At 38.7% G+C, this 15652-nt stretch overlaps 1 pseudogene; it reads right to left on the bottom strand.

Moving 5' to 3' along the window:
- Positions 1-15436, bottom strand: part of LOC141549140 (gamma-soluble NSF attachment protein pseudogene) — a 55272-nt pseudogene extending 39836 nt beyond the window's left edge.
- Between the last annotated feature and the right edge of the window lie 216 nt (positions 15437-15652).

Genomic DNA, 15652 nt, shown 5'->3' with positions numbered 1-15652 from the left:
GTGTGAAATAAAAAAATTCTTCCTTTTTGGTCTCTTTTTTCTGTCTCTTTTCCTTCCTCTCTTAAAACTATCAAAACAGAACAAAAGCTCCCCCAAGGTACTATCTTTGTCTTTCTTTATTCCCTCTGTGATCCTTGAGAACAGTGGAGCTCTGAAGGGACACCTGCCTCTTCCCCCCTTTTAAAATATAAAGAGTTCATCAACATTTTGTCCTCCTCTATTGCTCAGAAGTATTTCTCTTTCTGGATCGTTCTTGACTCTGATGTTTAGCTGTCAAAGTTTCTACTCAGTTTTGATCTCTTTATCAGGAATGTTTGAAGATTCTCTATTATCTATCCTTTTTTGTGTTGGATCATACTCAGTCTCACAAAGGTAAGTTACTCATGAATATAAGGGTTTGGTTTTTGCCTTTTGGAATACCATATTCAAATATTTCTTCCCTTCATGGAAAATGCAAGCTAACATTTTGTTATTTTGACTACAGTTCTCTAGGATTGGAATCCCCTCTGGTTTTTAGCTGAAGGTAGTATTCCTTTTTTGACCTGAAAACTCTGGATTTAGGCTCCACCATTCCTGGAAGTTTTTATTTTGTAGGGCTTTTTTTAAGGAGATGAAGGGTAGATTCTTTCTATTTTCACTAGGCCCTTTGGTTCCATTAAAGCTGGGCAGTTTTCTTTTATGATATCTGGAAACATGTTGTCTAGGTTGTCTTTTTCATGGTTGTTTTTTGGTCTTTGTTTTCAGAGAATCTATTGATTCTTATATTTTCTCTCCTCAATCTGTTTTCCAAGTCATTCTTTAAAAAATATTAGGTACCCATATGTTAGGATTACAAGGTGAGAACTCAGATTGTCTGGGCAATCCTCTAGCTCAGAATTCACACCTTTAGTTCTGGCCTTTAGGGGGAGTTTACACCTTTGAACTTCTGAAAAGGAGTTTACACAACCTTTGAAAGGAGCAAGTTCATTGGTTGAAGTAATTTTCCAACAAGCCTCTGAATTCTCACTACAATCTCTGTGAGGATAAAAGAGGAGGGCAGGAGGGCAAGGAGTTAGTCGAGTCTGGGACAGAGTTGGGATGGCAGGCTGGAAAGAGAGAGTCTGGCTGGGAGATTGAGTTGAGACGGCAGTCCCCAAGGATAACTTAAAGACGACCAGACCTTTACAATTCCGGACCTTTACACCCATATATTTTCTTGTATTTCTTTCTTTTTTTTTTTTTGCAATCCTTTGATTTTTGTTCTAATGTTTCTTGTCCCCTAGAGTCATTGCATTCTGTTTGTTTCTTCCTTGTTTTCAGAGACTTCATTGTTTGCTTAACATTTTCAGCCTCCTGTTGTAAACTATCTATTCTCCTTCTGAACTTAGTTTTTAATTTGACTTCTTAGTTTTGGATTCCTTTTGTCCAGATCATCTCCGGGTGACCATACCATTGTCAGGCTCTACTTGTATTTTTGGAGGTTAACATCCAAGTGATTCTTAATATTTTTTTCATTGTGTTTAAGCTTTCTTCTCTTTACTTATAACTTTAGCCTCAGCTCCTGTTCTAGGACTTTGTGCCAGGGCAGCTCCCAATCCCCTTCCTCACATCCTTAGATTGACTGGTCAGGCCCCTGTTTGACCCTGTCCATGAATTTTTTTTTACCTCATTCATGATTTGTGACACTGCTGTAGCTGGTTTCCACTTCCCCTAGAGTATTTGTGCTTATTTTGCTGGAAAACCTTAGACCTACCCTAGCCAGTTATGTTGTAGCTTCAGGGATCCCATGAGCATTCTGGTCAGAGGGCTACAAGCTTCAGTGCCTCTGTAACAACCCTTCTCAGAGCATGCTGTGGCCTTCTGTTCCCACCTCTTGCCCTTTGAAATGTCCCCAGTCAGAACACTGGCAGGTTTCTAGAGTTACCTAAGCTTCCTAGCTAGTAACTTTTTCTTAGGGTCTTCAGGCATCTGGCTATTGTTGTTTTACTGGCTTGAATGGAGGAGTCTGTGGACATTTTTCTTTGGATTTTTTATCATTATTTAATCTGGTACCCTTTATAGAATTTTGTGAGAGAGCCAGGTTGTTCCTTATGACCTTTCATTTCTTTATGCTAAGCAGAAGTCACAAAACCTCTCTTTTGATGAAAGCACATACACACATTATATATATATATATATACATATGTGTGTGTGTGTGTGTACAAATCAGGTGAACAATGAAAAGCAGAAACAGAGTTGATTACATATACATAAATATATATTATATATAATATAAATTAAAATGGAAGCAGGGTTGACATATATATGTCATATATGTATATATGACAACCCTGCTTCCATTTTTAATTGTTAACCATTATCTCTCTTGTAACAATCAGAAACTTTCCCCTTATAGCCAAAGTTTCATTTACTTCTGATTTGAAGACTTCACTCCCTTCTCTTTGTTGAAAGTTGGAACCATCCTTGTCTTTTCCCAGTTCTGTGGTGCCTCTCCTCTTCTCCACATCCTTTCTAAGATCACTAACAGTGACTTAGGAATTATGTCTATTGGTTCTTTCAGTTCCCCAGGCTGAAGTTTATCTGAGTCTGGAAAATTGAACTCATCAAGAGTATCTAGGTATGTGTTTACTATCTTCTTATTTGTCTTAGGTTTCATCTCCCTATTAGCATTTTCATTATATACTTTCCAGTTGATAGATCATTCTCTCTGGCAGAGAAAACAGAATCAAAATAAAAGTTAAACCCTTCTTTCTTCTCTTTATCATCTGTTATCAATTCTGCACACTCTGAGCAATAGGTCTATCCCTTCATTGACTCTCCTTTTGTCCCCAGTATGGTTTAAAAACAAATAAAAAATACCTTTTTTCTAGCTTCAGTTTATTTTGAGCTGCAGCCCTTTTGTCATCATTCTTATATACTTTTGTATTTATTTTTTTCTTTTGCCCATGCTTCCATCTTTTGCACAAGTCCCTTTAAAATCTCAATTCAGTCGTGATTTGTTTGGGATATGTGAAAAGAGCTCAGAATTTGCAGAGACCCAGCTATTACTATCTGTGGGGCATTAGGCAAGCCACTTACTAGTTCTCTCTTCAGTTTTCTCATAAAATGGAAAATTGGACTTAATGAGGGTCCTTCCAGTTCTAAATAGGAAAACCATGATAATTTCTCTGTGCAGCTAACTAGATCCCTTCAAAGACCTTGCCCTTTCCCTTGCTCATGGTAATTATTTTCCTGTGTCCTTAGAATTTCATTTCTTAGGTAGTAGATTACAGAGAGAAAACAGACCTTGAGAGAGACTTGGGTTCAGATTTTGTTCCTGACATTTATTGGCAGTGTCTTATGGGCAAGCCTCTTGGCTACATCATGCATGCTTTTTTCCCATTATAAATAAAATCTATCAGCCCTACCTCAAAGGAGGGCATTGTACTGCAGCTATCTAGTCATTGCTCACTTTTAACCAGCCTATCTACTTTCCTAGTTGCATATGATTTTGATGTGTTTTGTCCCATTGATGTTTGTAAGTCAAGAGCAGAAATAAGCTGTAGTTCTGGGAGCTACAATGGCCATTTGCAAGGCCTTAACTAGTTGGTATCATGGGTTAGGTAGAGACTTTGTGACTGGATCCTTAAGTTGAAGAAGGGATAATACTCACCAAAAGATGGGCTATAATCATCCCCCTTCCCATCTGGATCCTGGGTCTTTTTGGCCTGGAGTACTTGCAGAAGTACTACAGGACTAGGAGAGCATAGAAACAATTAAGAATCTGAAGTTCCCTGAGAGACTTCAAGGCAGGGAGAAGCTGGGGGCGAGGGGTGGGAGTTGGGCAGGGCAAAATGGCTCACTGAGTTGTTTCTGAGCCTGAAAGCCAAGACAACACTTGCTTTGTGTGAGTCTGGAGCTTCAATAATAGATCACTATTGACATTTTGAGATCTTATTGGGTCTGATTTTGCTGTTGCTTGACCCACAGTGAGTGCTAGATCCCCCAAATGCCAACAAAGTGGGGATGTCCTATGACTGTGTCAGGGAATGATGATGATGGAGGGGTTGCCAACATATAGGAGGTCATGTTCCCAGTGATGAATCGCTAGATTATCAGCAAGGACTGTTCATTGGTGAATGAATGCCCTGGGAAGAGGGCATCCTTGAAACACTTGGCATACTGTTGTATAGGGAAAAGGTGAATGTAAGGTCCTTGAGAAGGTATTCATGAATTAAGAAAGTGCAGTTCCTGCAATGAATGAGTTGCTTAACACTGAGATGCCCTCTCAGAAGACAAACGCTCAAAAAAAATTCTTGGAGATACATCACAGAATCCTCCATGCTTTTTGCCCAGTTTGTGTACCTGATGACTTGTTAGCCTGAACTGCTTGCAAGAAAACAGAATACCCCATAGAGGAACTAGAAACAAATCATACTGTGATATTCCTTAAATATTTTTTCCAACTATCAAGCATTAATGCTCTTGCTCTCAAACTTCCAATCCCCCTAAAAAAGGGGGTGAAGGAAGCCAAAACCCTTGTAACTGATTTGATAGGGCTAGTTAAAGAAGTTTCTCCTATTTTCCTGTAGGGGTCGCTGCAGCCAAAGAAGACATTCAGGAAACCATAAGAGCCCCTCAGCTCTGTAGAATTGGCTTCTAGAGTTCAGGTCTTACAGGAGCCATCGAAAATGACACCCCGGATGTATTATTAGTGTACTTTTCCCTTGCTCCTCTCGATTTTTACTGTGGCTTTCACTACAACTGTAGATTGAGAGGAAATGATGCTTATTTTCCTCTGCATGATTTGCCATATCTCAAGGCAGCTGGAAATCAAAATTATCATAGTTTCAAACTTTACTGCCCAGGCAATGAAGGATAATTTCAGTGAATAATCCTGATGGATGCACTGCTGCAATGTAGTTAAGACTCCATCAGCGTCTATTTTTGACTCTCCCTTTTAGGAAGGACTGAGCTTACAGAGCAAGAACTTTTCTAGCTTTAGCCAATCAGCTGAGAACTCCAATCTCTTCCTGTTACTATGGGATACCAAAGAGATGGATGTAGTCACATGTTTTCAGCATAAGACTACAGGTGAAAAGTGGTGGTGGAGGGTGGGAGGTGGGGGGAAAAGCGGCTATGTAATAGGCCTGCCCATCTTGGAACCCACATGAGAGAGCTTGGCTTCCTGAGTGATTGGGAAATCAAAATGATGAATAGAAGGGGACTGTACAGATCTAGTCTATAATGTACAAACAATAATTCCATGCATGAAATCACTGATGTTATGAAGTAACTTATAATGTTGGAGATGTACTTTTTGTGAGGCTGTTTCATCCATATCTAATCCCCAATTAAAGTGAAGCCCAGAGGTGCTTATTTGTATAACTGAATTCTGTCCATCCTCCCCATCCCCATCCTAGCCACCCAGTTTCCTTTTAGATTTGTTGCACTCTTCTGGTTATATCAAATACAACACTTTATTCAGCTGTCCTTCCAGCTGAGTAATTAGCCCACTTCATTTTCCCTATACCAGAATAGAAGAAATGGAAGAATACTCAGAGGCCACCTAGTCTGGCCCTTCCCTGATTTAAAACTCATTCTAGAACATGGTCAGACAAGTGCTTGGAGATCTCCTAGGGAGAGAGGCACTTTATTCTGAGGAAGTTCTTTCTAAGTCAGTATCTGTGGATAAATTTCTGGGAGTCTGGGAATTTGAATGGCAGAATTTTGATTTTGATTTTCACCAACCCTTGCTTTCATTTGTAATCCCATGTATTTGGTTTTATTCATTTAAAAATCCAATTCTGAGAAGAAAGTCCATAGGCTTCCTCAGACTGGCAGCCAAAGGAGTCCATGGCATATATGAGATAAGTATCCCTGACTCAAGTGTTAAGAATATGAGGGCAATTTTGCTTCTAACTTCCACTTATTGTTCCTGGTTATACAATCTGGAATCAAGTGGAATAAATCTAATCCCTCTTCTAAGTGTCAGCCTTTCAAATAATTAAAGATACCCTCTCTTGTCTCTCCTTTATGTTCAGTTTTCTGAGCCAAAAATCCCTGGTGCCTTCTCCCTGTCCTTGTGTTGCATACTCTAGAGACATTTCAGCATCTGATAACATATTTTATTTTCTTTATGAATCTAGAATCAGAGCAGTTGATTATAAAAATGAAATGCTAGTCAACCTTCTAATGGGTTCAGATAAGAATGAGAGGTGAGAATGAAAACCATATGGTACCCATGATGAAGATAGGGGAAGCATGCCCTATGAGAATCATATGCTACTATATACTACTGATTCATTCCTTACACCATCCACCATGGCTACTTTTGGCATTTACCATTGGCTGCTTACCTTGGCTTTAGAACTAATTATGGCAATAGGGGCACATTCGCCCTTCTAACAAAAAAGGATTCTGTAGTATGAAATCAATACTCCTTTCCTGTTATAATCACAGAAATGCAGAATTGGAAGGAATCCCAGAAGTCACGTTGCTCAACCCAAACTTGAACAAGAATCTCTTCTATGATGTACCTAAAAATGGTCACAAAGCCTTGACATGAAGACTTGCAGGTTGAGGAGGAGGGGCAGCAGCCAATTATACTCTGGTTAACTCCACTAGGAAATTTTTCCTATTAACAAGTTTTAATCTTCCCTTCTACATCTATCCACTGCCCCCCATTCTCCCCAGGACAGCCAAGAAAAACAAGTCAAATTTTTATCCACATGAGAGCCCCTCAAATCACATTAAATATAAGCCTTGCCCAAGCAAAACATTACAAGGTGTGACCTTAATATGGCATATCATAGCCTGCCCCCATCCATTTCCTTCCTCTGACTTCTGTCTAGCCTGTCAGTGATCTTGAAATGCAACACACAGATGTAGCCTAACCAGGATAGAACACAACAGAACCATTACCTGGGTACAATGCCACTCTTAAATATGATCCAAAATCACATTCATCTGTCTGACTGCCACATCATACAGTTAACTCATATTGAGCTTGGAGGTCATTAAGAGCCTCCAATCTTTTTTCAGACAAATTGTTGTCAATCTATACCTCTCCTATCTTGTAAAGGCTTTTTCTTAAAATCTCCAGTTTATAATGTACATTGACCTTTATTAAATTTCGTATTATTAGATCAGGCTCAATATGGCTCAATATTCTATCATATCAAGTTCTTTTTAGATTCCGTCATCAAATCCTAGATCTGTGTAATCTTCCGATTTATCAAGCAAGTTAGCCTTGCTTTTATCTAAGATAAAAATAGCACAGGACCTAGCAAAGGTTTCTGAAGTACAGCACTATAGAATTCAAAATTGTCATCAAATAATTAGAGACTTTTTTGTTTGGACATTAACTAACTCTTTATCCATCTAACTACTAGTGTCTAGCCCACTCCTCCTTATCTTGTCCATTCTGAAACTGAATTGATATTCGCAGTAATCCAGAGTGCTAGATATGGATTCCCTCGTTTTGCCCCTCCTAAGCATTCTGGGAGTACTGTCTGAATTTATCAGGCAATTAATTCTTCTTCTTATTCTGGACCAGGTCTTCTTAAACTTTTCCCATTAATGACCCCTTTTCACCCAAGAAATTTTTATGTGACCCCAGATATACAGGTATATAAAATAGATATACAAATAAAACATTTACTAATAATAAGTCATAATTTTGTGAACACCCACATTCAGTTACAAGACCCCATATGGGGTCATGACACAGTTTAAGAAGCTTTGTTCTAGATGCTCTTTTCCAGAAGGAAGAAGTATGGGCCTTACCTAGAGTCTATGCAGTGGGACTGTATATGACTTGGTTTTTCTGGCCTTACAATCTAACAGAATGAACAACAGTGATAAGGCATACCATGGTTAAAATATGCAACAAATCAAATAGACAAGTGCTTGAGGAACCCCAAGGGAGGAAGAGCACCAATTTATGGGACAAATGAGAAAAGGTTGTATGAAGAAGATTTTGAAATGGGCCTTGAAATTGGCAAGGGCTCAGACCAATGTAGAAAGTGACCAAAGTCTTTCAGGCAGGGGACAAGACTTGGTTTGCTTACCAAAGGAATAGAAGAAGCAGTGTACATAGCTAGTCAGGACTCCAGTTTAGTTTTGTATAAAGGGATAGCAGGAGAATAAGGCTGCAGAGTAACAGTCAAATATGTTTAGGCTTGTAGACAAGAGTGTGCCACTGCAGATTTTTGAACAGATGACTTAGAGAAAGTAGTATTTTAAGAAGATAAATTTGGTAGAGTTGGCTGGAGATAAAAACATCATCAAAAACCAATCAACTAAAAATAATCAATCATATGTACACAGTTGTTGTACTAATTCAAGTGTTAGGTTATGGACTAATATGAAATGGAAACACTAAAATTCTAGTGGTTTGGGTGTTACGGGAGACCATCTTGGAGAGGTTAGATAGGATATGGCCCTTCTATCCAGTCAGTCTTTGAGGAAAGAAGTATCAAGAATGATCCTAAGGATTCGAGTCTGGTTAAGTGACAATGTCACTGACAGCTTTGAGACAGTAGATATGGGTGGGAATTGGGTCAATATCTATTCCTTTTATGATGACATGATTCACAACAGTTTTGTTATCTACCTGTAAATGAATGTCTAATAAGAGTAACATGGCATAGAGTCTTAGGACTAAGCACATGGTTACCCATAAACCCATAGATATATCTGTATATGCATGTGGAGAGAAAGAGATTGATAAATGGAAGGCTTGGAGTCAAATATGGTCTCAGATACTAACTGTGTGACTCTGGGAGGCAGGGGAGTCATTTAACTTTTGTTTGTCTCAGTTTTCTCATCTATGAAATGGAGATAATAATAGCATCTACCTCCCAGGATTGTTGTGAAGATAAAATGAAATAATCATTGTAAAGTGCTTAGTACAATGCCTTGCATATAAAACACCATATTTTTGTTGTTTAGTCATTTTAGTAATGTTTGCCTCTTTGTGAGGGTCTCTTGGCAAAAAATACTTGCGTGATTTGCCATTTTCTTCTCCAACTTATTTTACAGATGGGGAAACCGAGGCAAACAGGGTGAAGTAACTTGCCCAGGGTCACCCAGCTAGGAAGTGTCTGAGGCTGGATTTGAACTCAGATCTTCCTGACTCTAGATCCAGCACTTTATCTACTGCAGCACCACCTAGTGGTACTAAATGTTAACTACTTTATATATATCATTTATATGAGAAATACCATATATACGAATATATACGTATATACGAAGATATGTGAGAACAGTTTTGCAGTCAAGAAGACCTGATGCAAATCCTACTTCTGTGTAACCTTGAAAAGATTTCTTAGCCCCTCAATGCCCCAAGACAATTGTCTTTAACTATATATTACAAAGCTGTTGGCTGATCTGCATTTGAGGTTGACTAATACTGGGAGTGGCCAATATAGAGGAGATCCCAGGTCCAGAAAGAGAAATGCACATGCAGAGCTGGTCCAAAGCTCTCTAGAGAGTTGATGGCTAGTTGGGGTCTGTGAAAGGAAGCAGCCAAGGCCATCTGGGATGACCGGCCACATTGGCTCTCCACACTGGGCTCCCCTTTTTGGAAGAGCATATTTAGCAGTAGTAAAGAGAAAATGACAAACTGTGAGCAGGAGAAAGGAAAACACAGACTGTTTCCAATTCAATGGGAAGGGGGCAACTCTCTATTGGCAAAGGAGTGGGAAGAGTAGAGATGATGCCAAGGAAAAAAGGTTAGTTAGGCTTTCAAATGCTTTGACTGCTTCATAGCTTGCATCTCCCGAGATATTCCTAACCAAAAAAATATAGAGAGATTCAAATCGTGACAAATATAGGAACACAGCCATTATCTTATCTAATAAACCATAACAGCATAAAAAGGCACAGGATTACTGTGGTCTATAAGGCTGTGTCTCCTCTGAGGAATTTCATAAGGAAAGATTATCTGTACAAAACATTTATTTTGAATTCACTTTGAATGACTGATGACCTCCTAGCACTCTTGTTTTCCAAGGCAATAACCCTATTCTCTTTGCAAAATAAACAACAAAGATGCCTGACTTGGCCTCATAAATCAGTGAGGTAGTCTAATTGTTTGTCTGGTCATTAACAACCAACTTTTTATGAATAAGTGCCTTAAATTTGAAGAGAAGAAGAGGTTATCTTACTGATCTTTGTAATTCTTGTAACTTCAATTAACACACCAATAGATATTGCAGGTTGAGTCTTATTTTCATATGTCAAGGGACATAGGAGAGGCCTCTACAATCATACAATTTAGATCTAGAAGTAGTCAGAGAAGTCAACTAGTATAAACTCACTAGTATAAACTCCTTACTTTGCAGACAAAGAAGTTGACATCCAGAAAGGCTGTGATTTCTGAAAGGTCACACAAATAAGAACTAGCAGAGGTAATATTTGAAACTAAGACATCTCCCTTTAAATTCAGAATTCCTTCTATTCTATCACCTCTTTGTTACAAAGGTCACATAGTCCAACTCATATCTCATCAGGAATCCCTATTACACTATCCCCAATTTAACTTTTCCTTGAGTTGAGAAGGCTGATGATATTTTTATTGGACCATAGACAAGTATACTCCTATGAAAGACAGCTAGGTGGTATAGTAAAAAGCTTCTTAAATTGTGCATCTCTCCTCCATATGGGGGCACATCAATAAATGTAGGGGTCTCAAAATGATGATTTCTTATTAGTAAGTGTTTGATTTGTATACCTATATTATATTCCTAAATACCCAATGTGTAAAATTTTCTCAGGCAAAAAGGAGTTACAAGTGTAAAAATTCAAGAAGCCCCAGTCTAGTAGACACTGTTGGGCTTGGACTCAGGAAAACCTAAGTTCAAATCCAGTCTCACACACTTGTTAGCTATGTGACTGTTGTTAAGTCAACCAACTTCTATCTGCCTGAGTTTAGTCATCTATCAAATATAGATAGTAATGGAACTTATGTCACAAGGTTGTTAAGAAGATCAAATGATATAATAATATCTGTAAAATGCTTAGCACAGTACCTGGAACATAGTACTCTATAAATGCTTATTCCCTTCTGTTAGTTTCTTACTAAGTGCTAATGAGATAATGAGATATTAGGTTCTTACTAAGTGCTAAGTCGGTACTTGACAATTCTCTAGTTCCAGCCATGACTGGGAGTTTTACTTGTGAATTTCTGGAGAAGAGCTTGCATGCTTAGGAGGAGCAAGTTCATTGGTTGAAGTAATTTTTCCCAGAAGCCCTTGCATTATCCCAGGCCCATTCTCTGGGAGGATAAAAGAGGGAAGTCACTACTCTGACCAGAGTTTCAAAACCTCAGTAAACGACTGATTCCTAAGCCTAAAAAGGCATCATTGGACTCTTCTTGCCATCTCCACCCCAAGTAGGGACCAATTTCTGCTATGTGGAATTGGTGATTTGGGAAAAGAACATATTAAATCATATTTGGAAACAATTCAGGGTTCTGGAGTCTGTAATAGTCACAGTTAGGTTCGAGATTCCTCATGGGGAATACTTACTGAAAACTGAGTTGCCTCACATGCTTTGGGCAAGTGAGGTAAACCAAGAAGTGAAGACCTCTAAAACTCAGGGTGAGGAAGCCTTTTTTGTTTGTTTGTTTGCTATATACATACTAGTTTGCATTTGGAGAAAACCAAGGGCCCAACTGAACTCCTTACATAAAACCAAATTTATATATAGAATCATTAAATAAATACTCAGAATCATGCTCTGGCTCTGCATAGGTAATCTAACATACCATCTTCCCCGTTTTGTAGAGGAGGAAACTTGGACCCATGGATGGGAAATGACACACAGCAAGCTCAATTCAATAAGGCAATCTTCAAGTCCTGGGGAGATAAAGAGATAAATGTGAATTAGACCCTTCCATCTACAGTTAAGTTTCTATGGGAGAGAGGGCAGCAAATACAAGGGAAGGGAGTGACAGGACATGGGAGAGAGCAAAATGCTTTAGGAAAAATTGAAAGGGTGATAAAAGATGAAGCACCTGAGCTGGACATTGAAAAGAGAAATTTTTGAAATACAGACATTAGAAGGGCATTGGAACTGGTTTAAAAGTGGGGGAATGTAGAACTGCAATGGACCTTAGGGGCCATCTGATCTGACCTCTCCATTTTAGAGATGAGAAAACTGAGATGTAGAGAAACAGTTAGTGATGGAGCTGAGATTTGAACCCAGGTCGTTTGACTCTAAATTCAGCCCTATTTCCATTGTGCTACAACCCATGTCTAGTTAGGATGGAATGGGGTTTGTGAAGATTAATGTAACTGTGGAGAGCTTAAGGAAGTGTCATTGTAACCTAGAGGTTTTTGAGCAGAAGAAGGTTATGAATAGACTTACAGCCTTAGAAAGATTATTTTGACAACTGTTTGGAAGATGGGGAAAAGGATTAAGGAACTCTTTAGTAGTCCAGGTGAGTTGTGATGAGGAGCTGATTTAGGGATAGCCGTGGAAATGGAAATAAGGGAAGAGATGAAAGACACTTTGTGGGAGAATTTAGAGTGTGCTGGAGCCAGCTCAAAACTGTTCATGAGAGCCAACTGTTAAATTTTTAGCATAGGCATTTATACTTTGTAATCACCAGAGGCTACCAATCAAGCTTTATTTATTGTTTTGTTGATTGTCTGGACTTAATAAAATAATGAAGAAAATGTTAATGAGGCAGATTAAACATAAGAGTGTCCCAAAATACATATATTTATTTTTGGAGTGCTTTTTATTAAATATTTCCCAGCATGCCTTTGGACAGAAATGACATTTGTTTGGCAAGTGATGGAATATGGGTAGTGAGGGAGGAGAAATCAAGGCCAACTCCAAGGTTACTAATCTGAGTGACTGAAAGGATGGTGTTGACAATGAGAAAAACAGGGTCATCTGAAGAAGGGAGTTTTATGAGGAGGATAAGTTACTGGCAAGACATGAGCCTTCTAACCAAGGTCTACTAAATCTCTGGCCATTGCTCTTTTCACTCCATGGGGGCTGGCGAAAGAGGGCATTTCTCATATGAATTTGTTGAATGTGCAGCACTGTACAGCTCATTCTCCTCTTTCTCCTATTTAGTCATAGCACAGTGTTCTTTGTTGTTTGCCGTACCATACTGAAGCAATGAACCATGGAGATAACAGATAAAAAGCACCATGGAAAGGGACAGAAAAACTATTGAGAAGATAAGTTTTGTCAAAATTTAATGTAACGTTCTGAAAACCATTATCCCTAAGGAAAATCTCACCTCTAATGAACCCCTCCAAATTTCCCACCCACCTCCTACTACCTAGGAAATTGCCATTGGACTGTAGGGACCAAATGAGGTGGTTCTCTTTAAAAGATCTATCTGGTGGTCAAATAGAAAACTTCCATATATATGTATATGTTTTAAAAATCTGATTCCCACTAAGTAAAAAATGACTTCATCTTCATTTTATGATTAATAATAAATATAGTACATTTTCAATTAGAGAGTTTATTTTCTTTATACATAATGCAATAATATATTTATATGCAATTTACTTTCTTGGGAATGAATATATTACTGCAAATGAGACACTAAAATACATGACAAATTGCATTCTAATGCTCAAATCATTTTCCATTTTGTGGATGTACATAAATACAGCTTCATTACGAGATTACCAATTTTATTTTACATAAGAACAAGTTTCACCTGCTAAAAATAGTGCTGAATATATACAGTATAGGTTTGCTAACAGGGAGTTGAGATTTTTCAATGTGCTTGTCCCTGATAAACTCAGTCCCTACTTGCTGAAGTAGACTTTCATCATGGAGTTGGTCTGTTGTCCCATATTGCTCCCTGTCCTACAAGAAAAGCCAAATTTGTTGCCAAGGAAATTGACTCATAAGAAAATTTAACTTTTTAAAAAATCTAATATTCAGTGGCCTGGGATAAATACTTGGCAGCAAATGGAGCCTTAAGGATAAGGAGGAATCAGCTTGAACACTGAGAACCTAGCTAGTGAGGCTATAATGAAGCAAAGTGATAATGAGTCAAAGAACCTGAGTATGATTGCTTCCTCTATTATTTATTGCATTTATTCTGTTTGTTAAGTCCCTTTCCTCTTCTGTGCCTCAGTTTCCTCCTCTGTAAAATGAAAGAATTGACTGAGATGACCTTTAAGATCCTTTAATGCCATAATATATTTCATTTCATTTCATTTCATTACTCTAATGAATTTGTGACCTCACTGATGCAGACATTCCCTCTAATAATATAATTGTAACTTAGCCATATCTGCCCAACCTGGGCAATTAATGCCCATGTTCTCCCACAAGTCTTCCTCAATCCATTGTTCATCCACTATCCTACTCTAAATTTTATGATTTAAAAAAAACAATTTTCATGTAACAAAAAATGAGAGGGTCAAACAAAGCCAACCCATCACCAACAATCATTCAGGTAACCTCTGGTAACACCATGGTAACACTTAGGGTTACCAGAGACTGCAAGAGTATGGCTCTCCAATTATACATTTCTCTGAGGACAGATTTCTCCTTTGTCATGTGATATGCCCTCTTCTACCTTCTCTTCACCTCTTCATCAACTCTGGACAACCCACCAGTTTAATTCAAGTGGATATTTAGCATGACAGGTAGTCATTATTAAATATTTGTTTGAGAGGTATTAAATGCACATGTGTATGCAAGGGCTCAGAGAGCTTTCAGGAAGAAGGACAGATGGGAAGGAAGCTGTCCTTTTCTACTTTGGTTTAAAAAAAGTTAAGTTAAGGGGCAGCTAGGTGGTGCAGTGGATAGAGCACCAGCTCTGAAGTCAGGAAGACCTGAGCATGAAACTGATCTCAGATATTTAACACTTCCTAGCTGTGTGACCCTGGACAAGTCACAACTCCAATTGCCTCAGGAAAAAAAAAAAGTTTAGAAAACATATTCGATATCACTGACATGGAAACCATGCAAGCCCAGCCCTCCTTTTCCCCATGACTAATGCAAACTCAACATCTGTGAGCCTTATGTTTTATTTTCTCCTCTGTAAAAAAATGAGGTGTTAGTGCCTACACTATACTCCCTGCCCTCAAAGACCTTTTGCATATGCAGGATCCACACCCTGGCAAACTGTCTTGGCAGACAGGCTAAACTAGGTTGAGAGTATTTGACAAGCCTCAAACCCTCAGTGATTTAAAGAGATGTCTATCCCAAGTATGTAAAGACTTCCCCTAGGGGAATGGACAATTTGTTCCAAGGGCCATAAAAATACCTGAAGCAAATGCCATGAAGCACTTAGAGCTTGATCAGACATGGAAGAGGCTAAGGTCTCACACTGCATTCTGGGCCATCACCAGTCTTTTTGTCTTGCCAGTGGATTTCAACAACTTGGGAAGAGAGGGTAAGGCTGATGACTTTGTGCACCCACGAGTCAAAACATCACCTGTGATCTCATCAGTTCTCTTTGAAAACAAAGGCCAAACAACAGCATACGATCCCTAATTTCCTGCAAAATAAATCATGAAATGGATGTCACTCATGTGTCAAGCCTGTACAGCAGTTATGATGTGATTACTTCACTTCTTTGATAAGCCAGTCAGGGAATGACAGTTATCCCTCAGAAGGCTGGATTGGCCTATTTTCTGTTATTGATGCTCTCAGCACTTCCCTTGGTGCCTTTTCCTTGGGCTGAAGCAAAATCTAT

This window comes from Sminthopsis crassicaudata, chromosome X (genome assembly GCF_048593235.1).
Source record: "Sminthopsis crassicaudata isolate SCR6 chromosome X, ASM4859323v1, whole genome shotgun sequence".
NCBI lineage: Eukaryota > Metazoa > Chordata > Mammalia > Dasyuromorphia > Dasyuridae > Sminthopsis > Sminthopsis crassicaudata.
The sequence above is the reverse complement of the archived record's forward strand: the minus strand, read 5'-3'. Positions and strand labels throughout refer to the sequence as shown.